Source organism: Hibiscus syriacus, unplaced genomic scaffold, assembly GCF_006381635.1.
Source record: "Hibiscus syriacus cultivar Baekdansim isolate YM2019G1 unplaced genomic scaffold, ASM638163v2 tig00111099_pilon, whole genome shotgun sequence".
In the NCBI taxonomy this organism is placed as follows: Eukaryota; Viridiplantae; Streptophyta; class Magnoliopsida; order Malvales; family Malvaceae; genus Hibiscus; species Hibiscus syriacus.
Window position 1 is genome coordinate 283,014 of NW_024062984.1, and position 16,547 is coordinate 299,560.

At 37.3% G+C, this 16,547-nt stretch overlaps 1 long non-coding RNA gene across 1 annotated transcript in view; it reads left to right on the forward strand.

The window, feature by feature from the left end:
- Nucleotides 1-16,178, forward strand: part of LOC120153310 — a 25,723-nt gene extending 9,545 nt beyond the window's left edge. Inside the window, exons 2-3 of the long non-coding RNA XR_005518779.1 lie at nt 11,351-11,356; nt 16,148-16,178. This is a non-coding gene — a long non-coding RNA (uncharacterized LOC120153310). The remainder of the gene's footprint in view (nt 1-11,350; nt 11,357-16,147) is intronic.
- Nucleotides 16,179-16,547: the final 369 nt, after the last annotated feature.

A 16,547-nucleotide genomic window follows, 5' to 3' on the forward strand; every position in this document is an offset into this window, starting at 1 on the left:
GAATCGAGTTGCGATTATGTATTATCGCGTTGCGATAGTCAGAATCGCGTTGCGATTTACATATTCGCTTTGCGATAGTCAAAATTGCGTTACGAATCTGGAAACTGATTTGCGATACTGGAGATCGCGTTGCGATTTAGAGATCGCATTGCGATTTTGTTGGTCATTTTGGCAAATCGAAAAAAAATTGGTCAAAATCGTATATTATAAGGAATTTTCGATCACTAAGGTTATTTTCTCTTTTTAGAAAGACTTGTATAAAATTAGAAGAAAAAAACATTTTTATATATAACAACCATCATAAGTACAATATGCAAATAATACAATAATTGATCACATGGTGATTCATAAATCAAATTAAAATATTTATCAAGCATAAGAGAAATAAATAAATATTAAAAAGTAATATTAATAGTAATAATAATCATAAAATTTAATATTCACATGCATTAGTACAATAAAATGTAAAACTAAAACAAATAATCATTTAACTAAATTTTATTATATCAATTTGTTAAAATTGTAAGCAACTTGATATCGTTTAATCAAGGACCTGAGTTCGAGTCCTTGTGTATGTAGAAAATCTCTGTTGGGAGACTCACTCATCAAAATCAGGTGTGCGAAACAGGTTGGTTCGGATTAGTTAAGACAAAGCTTTAGAATCGATAAGACAACTAAATATTAATGTAATTAAAAATATGATAATTATAGAACTTGTTTAAGTAGTTAAACCTTACATTGAGCCCTTATACAATGGATTTTTTTTTTTTTTGAAATTAGACGATATTTATACGATCAGTCGTTAATGGTATCAGAAGTTATTACATCCGAAACTTCATAATAAGTAAATAAAGGTGAAGAGAGAGACAAGACAAACTGAGCTAAGGTGTGTGCATAGTGTTGGTTGTTCGACGAACACAAACGACCCGATATCCATGATGAGCTCTGAGAGATTGGTGGACGGTAGCTAGTTGGAACCCAACAACAGACAGATCCAACAGCGATGATGTTAATTGACGAACCACATTAGCTGGGTCGCTTTCAACCCATACGCGATTGTAAGCATTTCAGAATCCAAACTCAGCCTTGCTGTTATAGCTGAAGTTTCAGCTATTCCTATACCACTGCAACACAATGGAATGGCATGACAAGCCACTACCACATCATGATGGTCACGGCCACAATCCCAATCGTAGATAGCCGAGCTGACCGAGAACAAGCAACGTCCCATTCACTTTGAGTACTGATTCTGAGTTCTGACGGTTTGCACCAGCGGTCGTGAGGGGACCCAGGAGTCGACAATGATGAACCAGTAAATCCAACCGTTGTATCAAAGGATATGAGAAATGCATCGCGACATATATCCCTTGCATGCGGAAAAAGGATGAATGCCCAAACGAGACTAAAAGATAATGCCCAAATGAAAGTATTTAGCACTCAACACACATGTTAGAAGTTTCGAAGGAGAATGAATGCACCGCCACACCTGTTTCCTAAGTAAAGCAAGGTTAAAACACTGAAAATCCCATAATCCTAACCCCCATGTCTTTTTGGTTGACATATTGTACGCCATGCCACCATTACTTAACCACGCGCTAAGGGACTGTTAAATGACTAGTAAGACCGGAGAATGGCTTCCATATCAGAAATGATATCTTCAGGGAGAAGATAACACCCCATTAGATAAGTGGCGATGGCTTGGCTCACAACTTGAATATTTACCCCTATATGAGAGGAGATGTTTTGTCTAGCCTGGCACTCGGGAGAGTAACTTATCGCAAATAAAACTAAATGCCTCATTTTTATTACGACCAACAACCAATGAATACCCAGTTCTTCAATCTCATGCGCACCTAAAATTGTAGTCAACCTTGAACATTCGAAAGTGGGGTGTGAATACCAAAAAAATGGACTTTGAGAAACTCACTTGTCTCGATGCCTCGCAATAAATTCGTAAAATATCAGCCACCTGAGAAAACTCATGAGTATGGTAAGAGAAGCAGAAAACTGTCGTCCACATAAAATAAATGAGTGATGCGAGGGGCTAACCGACAAACTTGAAGAACCTTAAGATTGTTAGATTGTTGCTCACTATGTAAGAATGAAGATAGGCCTTGAGAACACAACAGGAAAAAAAAGGGTGATAAAGGATCACCTTGTCGTAAACCACATTCTGGTTAAAATCGTTCCGTGAGATACTCATTCACTCGAACAAGAAAAGTGATTGAAGTGACACAAAATATAATGAGAGTAACCCAAGACGAAACATCATTGCTCGAAGTAATGACCAATCAATCCGAACGTAAGTCTTCTCCTTGTAACACCTCAAATTCTGAGCTAATAGTTTCAAGTTTATCTGAGAGGTAAGTGGACCACGTAGATTTCATGATTTGAGTTGTTAGGTTTAATTGGGTTGGATTTAGGCCCAATTAGCCATAAAAAAATATTTTTAAATATGAGATAAAAGACTAAGGACTAGAATTGTAATTAGACCATTGATGAAAACTGAAGCTAAACTTTGGGGTTTTATATCAAGCTTTAATGTTACCTTCACATTTCCTCTCCATCTTCTTCCTTCATTTTCTCCAAGTAGCCATAGCTCCAAGGTAAGGTCTTGAACCTTATTCTTATTTCATTTTCATCCTAAATGTTACCCATCAACATCATTTTGGAGTTTCAAGCTTTGGGTTTTATTTTGTAAGAAAAAAAGAGGTTTTCATCATTCAAGCCTTGAGGAGTGTGATTTGTAGCTAAAGGATGTTCATTTCGGGTTTCTAAAATCAAAGTAGTGTATTTCTAATCTTTTGAAGTATTAAGCTTTCATAAATTTTAAGTATTTTCTAAGATTTGTGTAGTTGAGCATATTAGGGTTCAAATTTGATTTCAAGATTAAAAGATGTTTTAGGTGTTATTAATGTGTTTTATGACACCTAGGGACCCTAGTTAACTCTCTAAAACTTCAGTGCATGGTTTAGAATCAAACTATGGACTTTAGGATGATTTTTCAAGTGTTTCTTGAGCCTAAAATAAGCCTTTCAGAATTAGAGTATCGATACTATAATGAACATTATCGATGCTGGTTGAATTGGGGCCAAAATTAGGGATTTTGAGGGAGGAGTATCGATACTGCCAAGGAGAGAGTATCGATACTGCCAAGGGGAGTATCGATACTACCCCTGCATTATCAATACTCAGGGTGTCAGTATCAATAATTAGGCCACAATTCTGTGATAGAATGCATTTCTAGTACCGATACTCATAGGGGTATCGATACCGCAAGAAGAGTATCGATACTACTCACTTTGGTTGGTCATATTTGCCATGTTTAAGGTCTGTAAGAGCTAAAAATGATCTGTAATAGTAAAATTATTCCGTGAGTGACATAAACAACCTTGTATACCTAGAAACACTCCCAAGAGCAGGTTATATCAGGAGTAACATATTAAGCGTAATACATCAAAGTATCTTCGAACGATGACGAATACAAATAATCATGATTGAGGATCATTCAAGAGATATCTGATAAGCAGTACAATGATTATGTCAGATTCAGTGGTCGCAGAAGTATAAGCTTCGAGAATGTCAGTGAACCCAGGAAAAGTAAGTCATTCTTTTCAGTTCAAGAAGTTCTGAAGTGAAGTACGATAAGATCGAATAGAGTATCACTGAACCCGAGCCAGATATCAGACTAGCCAATTTCTTAGATAATAAGTAAACCTTCGTATAACGTTCTATATGGGAGAACGAGTGAGATAACAGCTAGTATGACGTTGACTTCACTTTAATGAGTCTAACTATGTTAATGTTTACCCAAGTTGCCTTAATTGCCCTAGTGAGGAATTGCCAGTGCGCGATGCACTTCAGGGGTTAACTAGGGTGCGAGACCCGAACACTCGCGAAGAGTGGGTTAGCGATGTCAATATTATATGGCTTATGAGCCTTAGTTATGCATGGGTAGTTATGTCAGTTCAGATCAGTTGGGTAAGCTTCTGATGCACGTAAATTTCGGTTCTTACCTCTAGGCTATTTCGTATTCAAGGTAGGCTGAGGTGTTGCTTCTAGATGCACATAATTTCCTCCGACCACACCACTAGACCTATCTCATGTTCATTTATGTCAGTCATGCACATATAGTCACATTAATTCAGTATGTCATATATGTTAAAGCTTGGCTTGAAGGCTATGTGAGACAAAGTTAATGCTTCAATTTGTGCAGGAATTGTATCGATGCTATATGACACCAGGTTCTCCTCAGTGATCTACCTGATGGCTATGTGAGAACCAATAGATCATTCAATATGTTTGTTAGAATTACGTCGATGCTATGTGACACCGATGTTCTCTCAGTAACTAGTGTCTGAAGGTTATGTGAGATCAGATACTAGTCAAAATTGCATTAAGATAATGCACGGTATGTCAGGTTTGCATTCAAATAATGTACAAGAATATCAGTGTCGTATTTAGAAAATGAGTAGCATGTTCAATCATTAGGGTTAGAGACCATATAGTAAACCCTTCAGTGGTGTACTCACGGCGAGGCCCTTAGCAGGGGACTAAGGGAAGCGTGAGACTCCTACTTCAGTGATAGAGCAGAAAAAACCTTAAGTAGGTAGCACTTGATATAGGTCATGCATGCACCCACTACTTAGTATCATATCTTCAACATGCTTATGTTTATGAAATGCTTATGTTTATGAAATTCTTATGTTGCTCTAGATTAGCGATTATACTGTTGGGTTTTGTAAGCTCATCCTTTGGATGTTTTCCGTTGGCAGGTCAGTAGCTTGAGTCGTTCGTGGAGCACCGTCATAGTAGGACTTCCAGCATCTCCGACAAAGTATTGTACTATATCTTTAGTGGGCATGTATATACATAGAACCTTATTCATGTATTCAGTTTATTATACTCAGTGTTGTATTGTTTTTGTTCTAAATTATGTGTCATGGAGCTCTGTTTTTTTAAAATGTTTTTATAACATTTATTTATGTTTTATTATGATATCATTTCAATATGTTTAAAAAGAAAATGAACAAGTTTTGAAAATTAGGAGTTGCCTCAGTGGCCTAGTGTGGTACTGATACATGCACCAGAGTTCATAATATATGCTTCTTTGGACTAATGTTTCTACTCGAACCTATTAGAAGAACAAAGTCTCGAAGATTCAAAGCATATTTATTCGGTAAGCATAATGTGAATGAATCATTAAACGATTCTAATGTTGCTCCCTTTAATGTTTCAGATTCGAGGTTGAATCTTTTTGAAGAAAGGGAGGATGATACATGCATCACAAGGCTCACATCAAAGGAAGAAGTAATAACTCTTCCAAATGATCCACTCGTCCAAGCCTTGGAAAAGAAGACCAGAACAGCAGCAGACTTGTGACGACTTTTTGAATGGGATCCTGATCTTATTTGGTCGACTTGTATTCTGAAGATACAACCGTATGTCTCTTATCTTTCCAACGGTTCTTGAATCGCATCAATCCGATATCGAGAACTCAAGATATGGACATTTTACTGAAGACGGTGCATGCAGGAAATCCTATACGGGATTAATACGTTATTTTGTAAATATTACGAATTTTCAATATTTATATTGATTATTTGTAATATAATTTAATATAGGATGATTAATTATCTTTTAGGATCAGATTTATTATTTTATTAGGAATTAAGGTTGGGTTAAAACAATATTTTTAGTTATTATTATTTTATTAGGAATTAGAGTTAAAACATGTTTAGTTTATTAATATTTTATTCTTTAGTTATTTAGGACCTTTAGAATTCAGCCCCTATATAAAGGAGGCTTCATTCAACTTTGTAAATCAGATTTCTTTGATTAATAATACAACGAGAGTTCGTTTTTGCAAGTGTTGATTGCCTTGTGCCTTCGAAGCTTCTTCTCCTTGAGTTCTTTTAAGTTCTTGTGAGGGAGATTAATCTTCACACTCCAATTTACCTTTTCATCGCGACTAGGAGGGTTGGTTAGAGCCATATTATCGTGTTTGCCTTTTCATTGCGACTAGGAGGGCTCGATAGGACATTATCCATCGATTTTCCACATATCCATCCACGCCATCAATCATCTTTACCGTTCACCTTCATAAGGGAGATCTTTTGCCACCGCTTCCCTATCTGGTACTTTAGGCCCAATCGGGTTTACGGTGTTACACGCCATCTCAAGTCTCACTCCAGCACCACGACTGACCCTCGAAGATGATGTTTTTAGATATGAAATAATTCATGGGTAATTAAGACATTGTCGAAGATGAGATGACCCAGAACAAAAGCTACTTGATTATCATCAATGCATTGTGTAAGAAACAACCGCAAATAATTAACCAAGACTTTGGAGACCGTCTTGTAAATCACTATGTATAGTGCGATTGGCCAAAATTGACGCAATAGTTCCAGACTGGATACCTTCGGAATGAGCACGATAACCATCTCATTCTCTTCGACCATAGAAGCATGACCTTCTAAGAGATCAAGACAAAAATTCAGAAAATCGTCACCAACCAACGGCCAAAAAGTTTTGTAGACACTTCTTGGTAAATCGTTAATGCATGGAGCCTTGTGTGGGTGCACTTGTAAGAAAGCCGCGTGAATTTCATCTTTAGTATACGTGGCTGTGAGGGTTGTATTTGTGTAATCGAAAATAACTGGTTCAACAGGTGCTACTTATGAGAAGGGATAGAATCGATCGAGTGATAGCACACTGGAAATAGTCATGCACCTCTTCCAGAATAGAGTCAAAGTTGTCCACCCATGAACCATCATTCTGATACAACCCATTTTTTCCTGAGGTACGTGCATGGAAATATGCTGAGTTGGTACTGTCATACGCCAACCACTTAACACGAGAGCGTTGTTTCCAAAAAAATCTCTTAACTCACCAATCTCCACATCAAATCCTTCCGGAGACGGATAAATTCTAGAAGATGAACGTCATTCATGGGCTGTCAAAGGAGAGTATTTAGGCGATGTCGTATAGTATGAATTCCATTATGATCTTTGACCTTACTTTCATGTTGTCACCTTTGTAAGTGATGACCCACAGCTTGGATTTTCATTAGAGTAGAGCAGGGACTAGAGCTCCAAGCAATCTCTACACACTGTACACATCCAGGGTCTTCACGCCAGTATTCTTCGAATCGAAAGAAATCCTCTCTTCGAGTAGAGACGGATGGCAGGGTAAGGCTAGTGTCCAACAGAATGTAACCATGATTTGAACAAGTCATAAACTCACTAAAAACTACACATGTAGGATGACTAGACAACCACGTATGAGTGCTAAAAATCGATCCAACCTTTCACAGAGTTGTTGAAGAACCCTTTGTCGCAACCATATTTCGGTTGGGCCTCAGAATTGAGTTTCAACTTGAAAAATGTGGATTGGAGTCGCCACCGATCATTTATTTAAAAATAAATGGGTTGATCGGATACCCTATTTCTTACCTGATCTGCGTCTTACCAGAAATATGTCGGGCTCGGGAGTCGGTTACAGTCAAGGAAGGATTAACACCCTTGAACCGCCCTTTCGGTACTACATAATTTCCAGTTGTCTTAATTAAGAAAATTGTGATTTTAAATTAAAAGGTAAAATTTGATCATTAATTACTTACCTCTGATTAATTGACGAAAATACCCTTAAAAAGTCATAAGATGTGTTAGAGGGAAAAAATAAATAAATGAAAAAAATGAAGAATAAAAATAAGTAAAAAAATAAAAATAAAAGAAAAAATAAATAAATAAATAAATGAAATATTAAATATATATATATATATATATATATATATATATATATGAAAAATAGAAAAATAATAATCATAACAATAATGATAGTAATATGAAAATATAATATAATATAAACAAATAAAAAAATCAAAAACAAAAATAAATAAATATATAAATCAAATATAAAAGTATACATATAATGATAATTGGTTTATAAATAAACTATTAAAACATACATATATACGTATAATGATAAAGTAAAAAAAAACTAAATAAAGATAATTATAATATATACATATATATGGTAATAATATGCTTATAAATAAAATATTTAAAAAAAGTATATATATATATATAAATAATATTAAAAATAACCAAATGAATATAAATAAATAAAAAATATATGTATATATAATAATAATATATAGTGTAAAAAAATCAATTGAAAATCATTAAAAAAACATACGTTTATATATTTATATAATGACAATAATGTAAATAATAAATAAATAAAAATATACATACAATAAATAAAAGGATTAATATAAAGAAAAATAAAGATTGGGGCCAAATTTGAAAGACAATTAATGTTGATATTGCGCATTAGGGGGATAAAAAAATGAACACGCCTCAGGGTAGATCTAGGTTCGAAACCCCACCTATTTTTGGTCATCGGCGCAACCCACGTTTTGGGTTATTCGAACCAAAACTCAAGAAAAATATGTGCACATGCGAGAAATGAACGAATCAAAAAAATGCTACCTTTTATTTCCTTTTCGTATCATTTACAATAGCTTTGCCTTTGTATTTTCCGTGTTTTCCTCTGTATTTTGTTTGTAAATCGTCCCTTACAATAGTGAGTTACAATGACTATTTATAGTGCTTGTGGATCCTATCTTTAGGAGTTTAAATCATAGTAGAACTTTATCCTATTTTAAGGAGTTTGAATCCTAGCAAAATTCTATCCTATTTTTAGGAGTTTGAATCCTAGTAGGACGAAAAGGTGTGTTGACAGCTGCCCCTCTTTGCCCATAGTCGTGTAACGGGGATAGGGCAAAGATTAAAAGACACTTTTCGTTCGGTGGAGTTGAAAATTGACTCTGATGTTTCAATAACTCCCTGTCGAATTGAGTTACGGATGACTCCTCCGTCGTGAAGCTAAGTTCATCTTGAAATGATATGAAATTGAAGTCGTAGTTCGGAATTTGAATCAGCACGTGGCTTCTCGTTGCCCTTCGGTCTTCTTCTCGGTTTAAAGACCTTAGATCAGAATCAAACTGAGAAATCTTCATTGACATATAGCTTTTGCTTGAAAATGGTTGCTTGTCACTAAAGTACGGTTAACCCAGGTTCTCTTCTCGACTTGAAAACCTCGACTGCAACTGGAAAGTAGTGCGATTGATGTGTCATCGAGCTGAATGGAATCGAACTCGATAATTTTGATGGCAGATAACCCTTCTAGCCTTGAGTTATGCTGTAAATGATGTGCCTTGGAGCTGAGCGTAGTCGAACTCGAAGGTCTTTGTTGACAGATACTCCTTCTTTGAGTTGGATATCCTTCGTCGTGAAGTTGAAATCCAATCTAAAGATGGATGATGCTTGTGTGCACGATTTCCTTCGCCGTGAAGTTGAAACTGCGGGTAGCCCCTTCGTCGTGAAGTTGAGCTTGTGTTGTCTTGGGTCCAAGATCCTTCGCTGAGAAGTTGAAATTGGCTCTGAAATTGGGAAGTTGTTTATTGACAACCATCGGTCCCTTCGTCGTGAAGTTGAACTTGCGTTGTCTTGAGTCCAATATCCTACGCTGTGAAGTTGAAATTGGCTCTGAAATTGGGAAATTGTTTATTGACAACCAGTGGTCCCTTCGTCATGAAGTTGAACTTGCGTTGTCTGGAGTCCAATATCCTTCGTTGTGAAGTTGAAATTGGCTCTAAAATTGAGAAGTTGTTTGTTGACAACCAGTGGTCCCTTCGTCATGAAGTTGAACTTGCGTTGTCTGGAGTCCAATATCCTTCGCTGTGAAGTTGAAATTGGCTCTGAAATTGGGAAGTTGTTTATTGACAACCAGCGGTCCCTTCGTCGTGAAGTTGAACTTGCGTTGTCTGGAGTCCAATATCCTTCGCTGTGAAGTTGAAATTGGCTCTGAAATTGGGAAATTGTTTGTTGACAACCAGTGGTCCCTTCGTCGTGAAGTTGAACTTGCGTTGTCTGGAGTCCAATATCCTTCGTTGTGAAGTTGAAATTGGCTCTGAAATTGAGAAGTTGTTTGTTGACAACCAGCGGTCCCTTCGTCGTGAAGTTGAACTTGCGTTGTCTGGAGTCCAATATCCTTCGCTGTGAAGTTGAAATTGGCTCTGAAATTGGGAAGTTATTTATTGACAACCAGCGGTCCCTTCGTCGTGAAGTTGAACTTGCGTTGTCTTGAGTCCAATATCCTACGTTGTGAAGTTGAAATTTGCTCTGAAATTGGGAAATTGTTTATTGACAACCAGCGGTCCCTTCGTCGTGAAGTTGAACTTGCTTTGTCTGGAGTCCAATATCCTTCATTGTAAAGTTGAAATTGGCTCTGAAATTGAGAAGTTGTTTGTTGACAACCAGCGGTCCCTTCGTCGTGAAGTTGAACTTGCGTTGTCTGGAGTCCAATATCCTTCGCTGTGAAGTTGAAATTGGCTCTGAAATTGGGAAGTTGTTTATTGACAACCAACGGTCCCTTCGTCGTGATGTTGAATTTGCGTTGTCTTGAGTCCAATATCCTTCACTGTGAAGTTGAAATTGGGAAATTGTTTATTGACAACCAACGGTCCCTTCGTCGTGAAGTTGAACTTGCATTGTCTGGAGTCCAATATCCTTCGTTGTGAAGTTGAAAGTGGCTCTGAAATTGAGAAGTCGTTTATTGACAACCAGTGGTCCCTTCGTTGTGAAGTTGAACTTGCGTTGTCTGGAGTCCAATATCCTTCGCTGTGAAGTTGAAATTGGCTCTGAAATTGAGAAATTATTTATTGACAACCAGCGGTCCCTTCGTCGTGAAATTGAACTTGCGTTGTCTGGAGTCCAATATCCTACGTTGTGAAGTTGAAATTGGCTCTGAAATTGAGAAGTTGTTTGTTGACAACCAGCGGTCCCTTCACTGTGAAGTTGAACTTGTGTTGTCTTGAGTGGCACGATATCATCCGTCGTGGATTTGAAATCGTGGTTGTTTGGCTTCGAGCTAGATATCCTTCATTAAGAAGTTGAAATATACTCTCGAGCAAATTGTGAGTTCGAGAGAAACTTTCAATCTGTCGAGTTGGTCGAAGTGTAGCTTCTTGTTGCCGAGTTAAGCAACTAACATGAATCTTTAAAGGTGCTTTTGAATCGAGTATCATTCATCTTGAAGTCGAAACTTGACTCTAAAAGCTGCAAAAAATTATGTATGTGGAAAATGATAAATATGATGCTCTAAAATGTATGCATAAGATGCATGTAACATGAATTGGTTATATTTTATCTCCTGAAAAAGGTCTGATAATTTGCATTAGGATGTTGAATCCAAAAATGCCCCAATATTTGATGTTGAATCTTCAAAGATGCCCCAAATGTTCCTCATTTCTTGCTTCAGTATTGATTCTGAGCATGAGTTTTGTGTCTAAAAGTCACATGTCATTTACCAAGATCCACTCTAGAGAGACTGTCTTGTTTGAAAAGAATGTTTTTCTTTCTCTTTTATTTTCAAAGTTATGAAAATATCAATTAAAATAGTTTTGAAAAATGTTTGATCCAAAGTTTTGAAATTATTGTCACTTTCACGGTTTTACAATTGAGACGAATCATAAACTAGAGTTCATCGGATATCAAAGAATTAATTATATTGTTAATCCTTCAATGAATTATAGCTATTTGACAAGTGCCAAGATCAAAGCTATTTTTGGGAAGTGGTTAAGTAAGGAAATGATAAAAAAATCTCAGGTTATTATGTTTGGTCAAAGGTTTGGCATTTGATGCTCAAAGGTTTGGCATTTGATGCTCAAAGGTTTGGCATTTGATGCTCAAAGGTTTGGCATTTGATGCTCATAGGTTTGGCATTTGATGCTCAACGGTTTGATGGGGTAGCTTGCATGCTCCTCTACTGGAAGTGTTCTTTAACTCCCAACCTTCGTGGTCACACTCGGGTTGTGTGATGTCGTATCAAGGAATTTGTGTGATCGCCTTAGTTGCACAATTTTTATATTCGAGCCACCTTTTCAGGTTTTCAACTCAAACCCTCCTTTGGTTTCAAGACGTTATTCAGGATTTACGTCTTGAACCCCCCTTTGTTATTGTTCTCTACCATATATTAATTACATTGTTTTTTGCAAACAAAGATTAATCCTGATGGGCGGGATGAAATCTGAAGATAATCTCTTATGTTTAGAAATCCATGTATGATTAGAATGGACTTTTAAGGCACGTAATGTAGGTTATGGTTCATGGTTATGAAAGAAAAGGATAAATAGGCCCAAACAAGTGTTTCAGGGTGTTGAACCAAGGATCAATTCATTCTGATGCCTTCAATCATGTCCTGCTCAAAATGTCTCTCTCTTGATGCTCTATAATCTTCGAGTGAAGTGATTCAGTGATTCGAGAATGATTGTGCTTGATCAATCTCATAGTTTGAAGCTTGATGTGTCATTTCAAACAAGTGTTTCAGGGTGTTGAACCAAGGATCAATTCATTATGATGTCTTCAATCCTGCTCAAAATGTTTCTCTCTCTTGATGCTCTATGATCTTCGAGTGAAGTGATTCAATGATTCGGGAATGATTGTGCTTGATCAATCTTATAGTTTGAAGCTTGATGTGCCAATTTTTTAGGGAATCTTTGCATGTGTTTTTTTGTCCCTTTTTCTTTTTGATTTTTGTTATTGTTTCTCTTTTTTCTTTGTTTTTTGCTTTTTTGCTTCTTTTCTTTTTTGTTCTTGATTGGATCTTCGCACTTGCCATTTGGTCCACCTTTTGGTATCTCATCTGAATCAATGTCTTCGCTCATGTGAGCATATTTCTTCCACATTGCCCCCAGTGTGGAGGGTGATCCTTGGTTAGGGTTGAATCAGAAGAAAAATACTACAGGCTCAAAAGGGGACACAAGGGATATATTTTTTTCTCCTGTTGTGAAGGGATAAAGAAAGAAAGTCGTTCATCATTTCATACATGTAAATCTTCACAGAAGAGGTATCCCTAGGGGGATAGATTTTCAAGATTAATTTTATTCACATGAAAACAGTGTAATTAATGCATGATAGAATTATTTCGAATGAATTTCTTCTTTTTTTTCCAGATGTCTCAATGTTCAGGTTCCCCGCGAGATACCCCAAGTTGGTTCTTTAGAAGAATGCTCATGTTAAAATGAACAACTCAATGCCTTGGGTTTTAATGGTAAGAAAGGTTATTTTTGAGTCTAAAAAAGACAGTGGTATGATCTTATTGACTCAAAGAAAGGTGTGGGTGTATCAAAAAGATAAAGGTAATTTTCAAGAATTTCAAAGGGAGATAATGTCAAAATTTGGTCTTTTTGGTAATGACCATGAGTTATTTTGGGTAAAGAATCAAGGTATTTTGTTTTGGGGTTTGAGATAGGATAAGAAAAGTCTAACTTTGCCATATGTCAAAAATCTATAATTCTTGAAGAATTAAAAGAATCCTTAATTCATTTAATATTCGAAGAACTAAAGATTAGAATTTGTTCAATTGCTCCACCTTAGAAAGTAGCATAAATTCAATCATTTAAAAGATTAAGCAAAAGATGAAAGATTAGAGACGTGTTTAAACAAAACAATCCTCTAAGTGCAAATGGTATATGCCATGCCCCCTTCTTCGGCCGTTTATGCCCCTGAATCCATCAGGTTTTGGATCTTGCGCTTCAGCGCCTTATAGTTCTCAGAGGAATGTTTGGGGGTTCTTATGTGGTAACACCTAACAGCTTCAACATCATAGTCCTTAGGATATGGGGATTCTTTTCTTAGATCATCCTGGCCGGCTTTGTCCTACCATCAGCTGATCAAGCTCTTTAATGTTACAATCTTTCTTCCATGTGGTTAAATCTACTTCATCGAGTCCTCCATGACTTAATTTCATGTTTGTGAAAATGCTTGAAAATGTAGATGAAGATGTAAAAAGGCAAAAATGCAAAATGCAAGAATGCATAAAATGTTCGAGGCATTGATTTAGAAAAGTGTCCATTATTATAAATAATCTTTACTTAGACAAAAATGTTTTATCTTGTAAGAGACATAAAAACGATCAAAGGTACATTCGGACTAAATCCTCTAGACCCCGAACAGTTTCTAGTAGATTGACAAGTCTTCTGTCTTCATCTGTCACTGGTTGTATGCCTTGTCGGACCATTCCAGCTTCCCTTACCAGGCCGTGTAAATGACGAGCTTCCTTCTGTACTTGATCCAGGAAGTCTCGGATGACTGCGTCTCTGGCCTTCACCCTTTGTTGTGCTTGCTCCCAATGGAAACGCCACTGTAAACCTCCGTCAAAGAGCACTATCTGAAGCTCGCTCACTTTCTTCTTGAACCCATCTACAATAGCTTCTAACTCAGCTATTGTTTTGTCATCTATCTCATGTTGTTTCTCCAGATTAGCCATATGGATTCTCAAGCATTGGTTTTGATGCTGACTGTCTGCTAAGCGCCTCTGGGCAGTCTTCATTTGTTCCTTCCAAGCTCTTATATCAGGCCCTTCAAACTTTCTTTTCAGGCTATGAGCTTCGTCTTTACAGTATTCAGAAGCCACTTTCAACTTGAAGTTATCCTTGACTTTATCTTGATACCCATTTCTCAAGTCTTCGAGCTCAAAACAGACTTTTTTCTATTATTTTTCAAGTTTATCTGCTCGATCTTTCTGAGAGTCAACATCTAGCTTCCACTAATAGCGCTCAGCTTCAAGTTTCTTTACCCTCTGCTTCAGCTCGTTATTCATAGCTTCAAACTCTATCTTGGCTATCTCAAGTTCAAAAAAAGACGGGCCTGAGATGTTCTTCCAGGGTTCAGGTGTCCTCACAGTCTGGCACTGGGATATTGCCATTTTTTCTCAATCTTCGCCACTCCACATAGTCCGGAGTAAGCATGTTTCTGGCAGCTACAACATCCATCCGGAATACTTTCTTCCATGAATCGACTACTTCCTTGATCATCTTCTTATAGTTGTCACCGTGATACTCAAACTCTGATTTAGCTAGTCCGCATGTTGCTGGGACAAATTGACGTGCCCCATTATGTCTAAGTGCTAACAATGGAGCATACCCAACTGCATCCCAAAGTTCAGGTAAGGTCATAGTGTCAGAGTCCCCACATTGGAAAAGAACGTCACTGAGGAACAACCAGGGGGCTCTCCAAGTAATATCTCGGTCTTGATAGATGAGTGAAGACTTTCATCCACTTCTCTTTTGAAGTTCCTTCATGCCATTTCATGGTGATGAACTCTCTCAAAGGTGAATACGTAGTGCTAAATCGGCGGTAGGCAACCCAATTAGTCTTCCAGAAGTGGCTGTAAATCCATACTTGAAAGAGCTGAACACATCTAATGAATCTACCTCCGCCAGCTCTTCGGCAATGGTTGAGAGACCGAAAGGTTTCGGCTAAGATGGTTGGTGCTGGGTTGACTCGTTTCGGAAGTTGCTCAAACAGTTCCACCACGGCTGCGTCAATGCATCCCAAAATCTTCGGAAAGATGATCAAGCCATACAGACCTAGTGCAAAAAAGGTCTATAGTCTTCCATTCATCAGGGTGGTCATTCATTAGTTTCCTTATGTGGATCCACTGAATTCCTTGCACGTTACCTTTGTTTCAGAGTTGGTCAGTCACCCACTTTTCATCAACTCCTACAATCTTAGCCAGTCTGTTCTTGAAAGGCTGACTCTTGAAGTGTTTGATGTAGGCTCGCTCCAGTTTAATGCTTTCACAGTGCAATAGTGTAATATACTCCTCGATGGTAGGTACCATGTCCTCTTGGTTAAAAGTGAAGCAACTGTATCCCGGGTTCTAGAATTGAACCAAGGCTCTAATTAAGGGCTCACCGGTCTTAACATGAAGCAAAAGTGCAATGTCACCATACCACTGACTGAACTTCTATTTTCGATCATTCTTCCAACTGTCCCAGATGTCTCGAAGTTCTTGCACATTGTTCTGTTTTAGGCTGATAGAGGCATAGCTAACAAGCTCTGACACATAACTTCCTTGAAGACTGTCTCCCTTTTCTTTCTGAGTCTTCTCGGACCATAGTCGTACCTCGGGGTTTTAAATCTCCTGTATTACAACACCTTTGTCCATTAATGAAGATTATTTATGGTTAACAAACACGTTTTTTGGTGGATCACACCTCTTTTGAATGATGCAGATGATGGAAATAAAATAAAATAGAGGAAAAAAAATGAAAAGAGTTAGTAAGGTAAAGATAATAATCAAAGCAATCATGAAAATAAAAGTCCTACCCCACATGATATCTACCCCACATGCTTATTATTCCTACCCGGACATGATCTCTATCCCGCAAGTTGATTTTGAATAAGTCCTAACCGCATAAATTTCTAACTCACATGTTTTGAACAGAAAGTAAAGCAGAAAATAATTTTGGCATCATAGGGTTTAAAACGAGGTTTTGGGGTGGGTCCTAACTCCTTGTAGTCTCCGGGTTTAGGTTCTAAAAAAGGTACTCGAGTTCTCATTGCCGGTGCCCCCTTGGGCTTACCAGACCCTTAGTCCTAAACTCATCACAGGCTTGTGTGGACTAAGTTAAACTTGAGAGGAAATATTCCCTTATGCCCATACGGAGAATAAATTCACACGAAGGCATA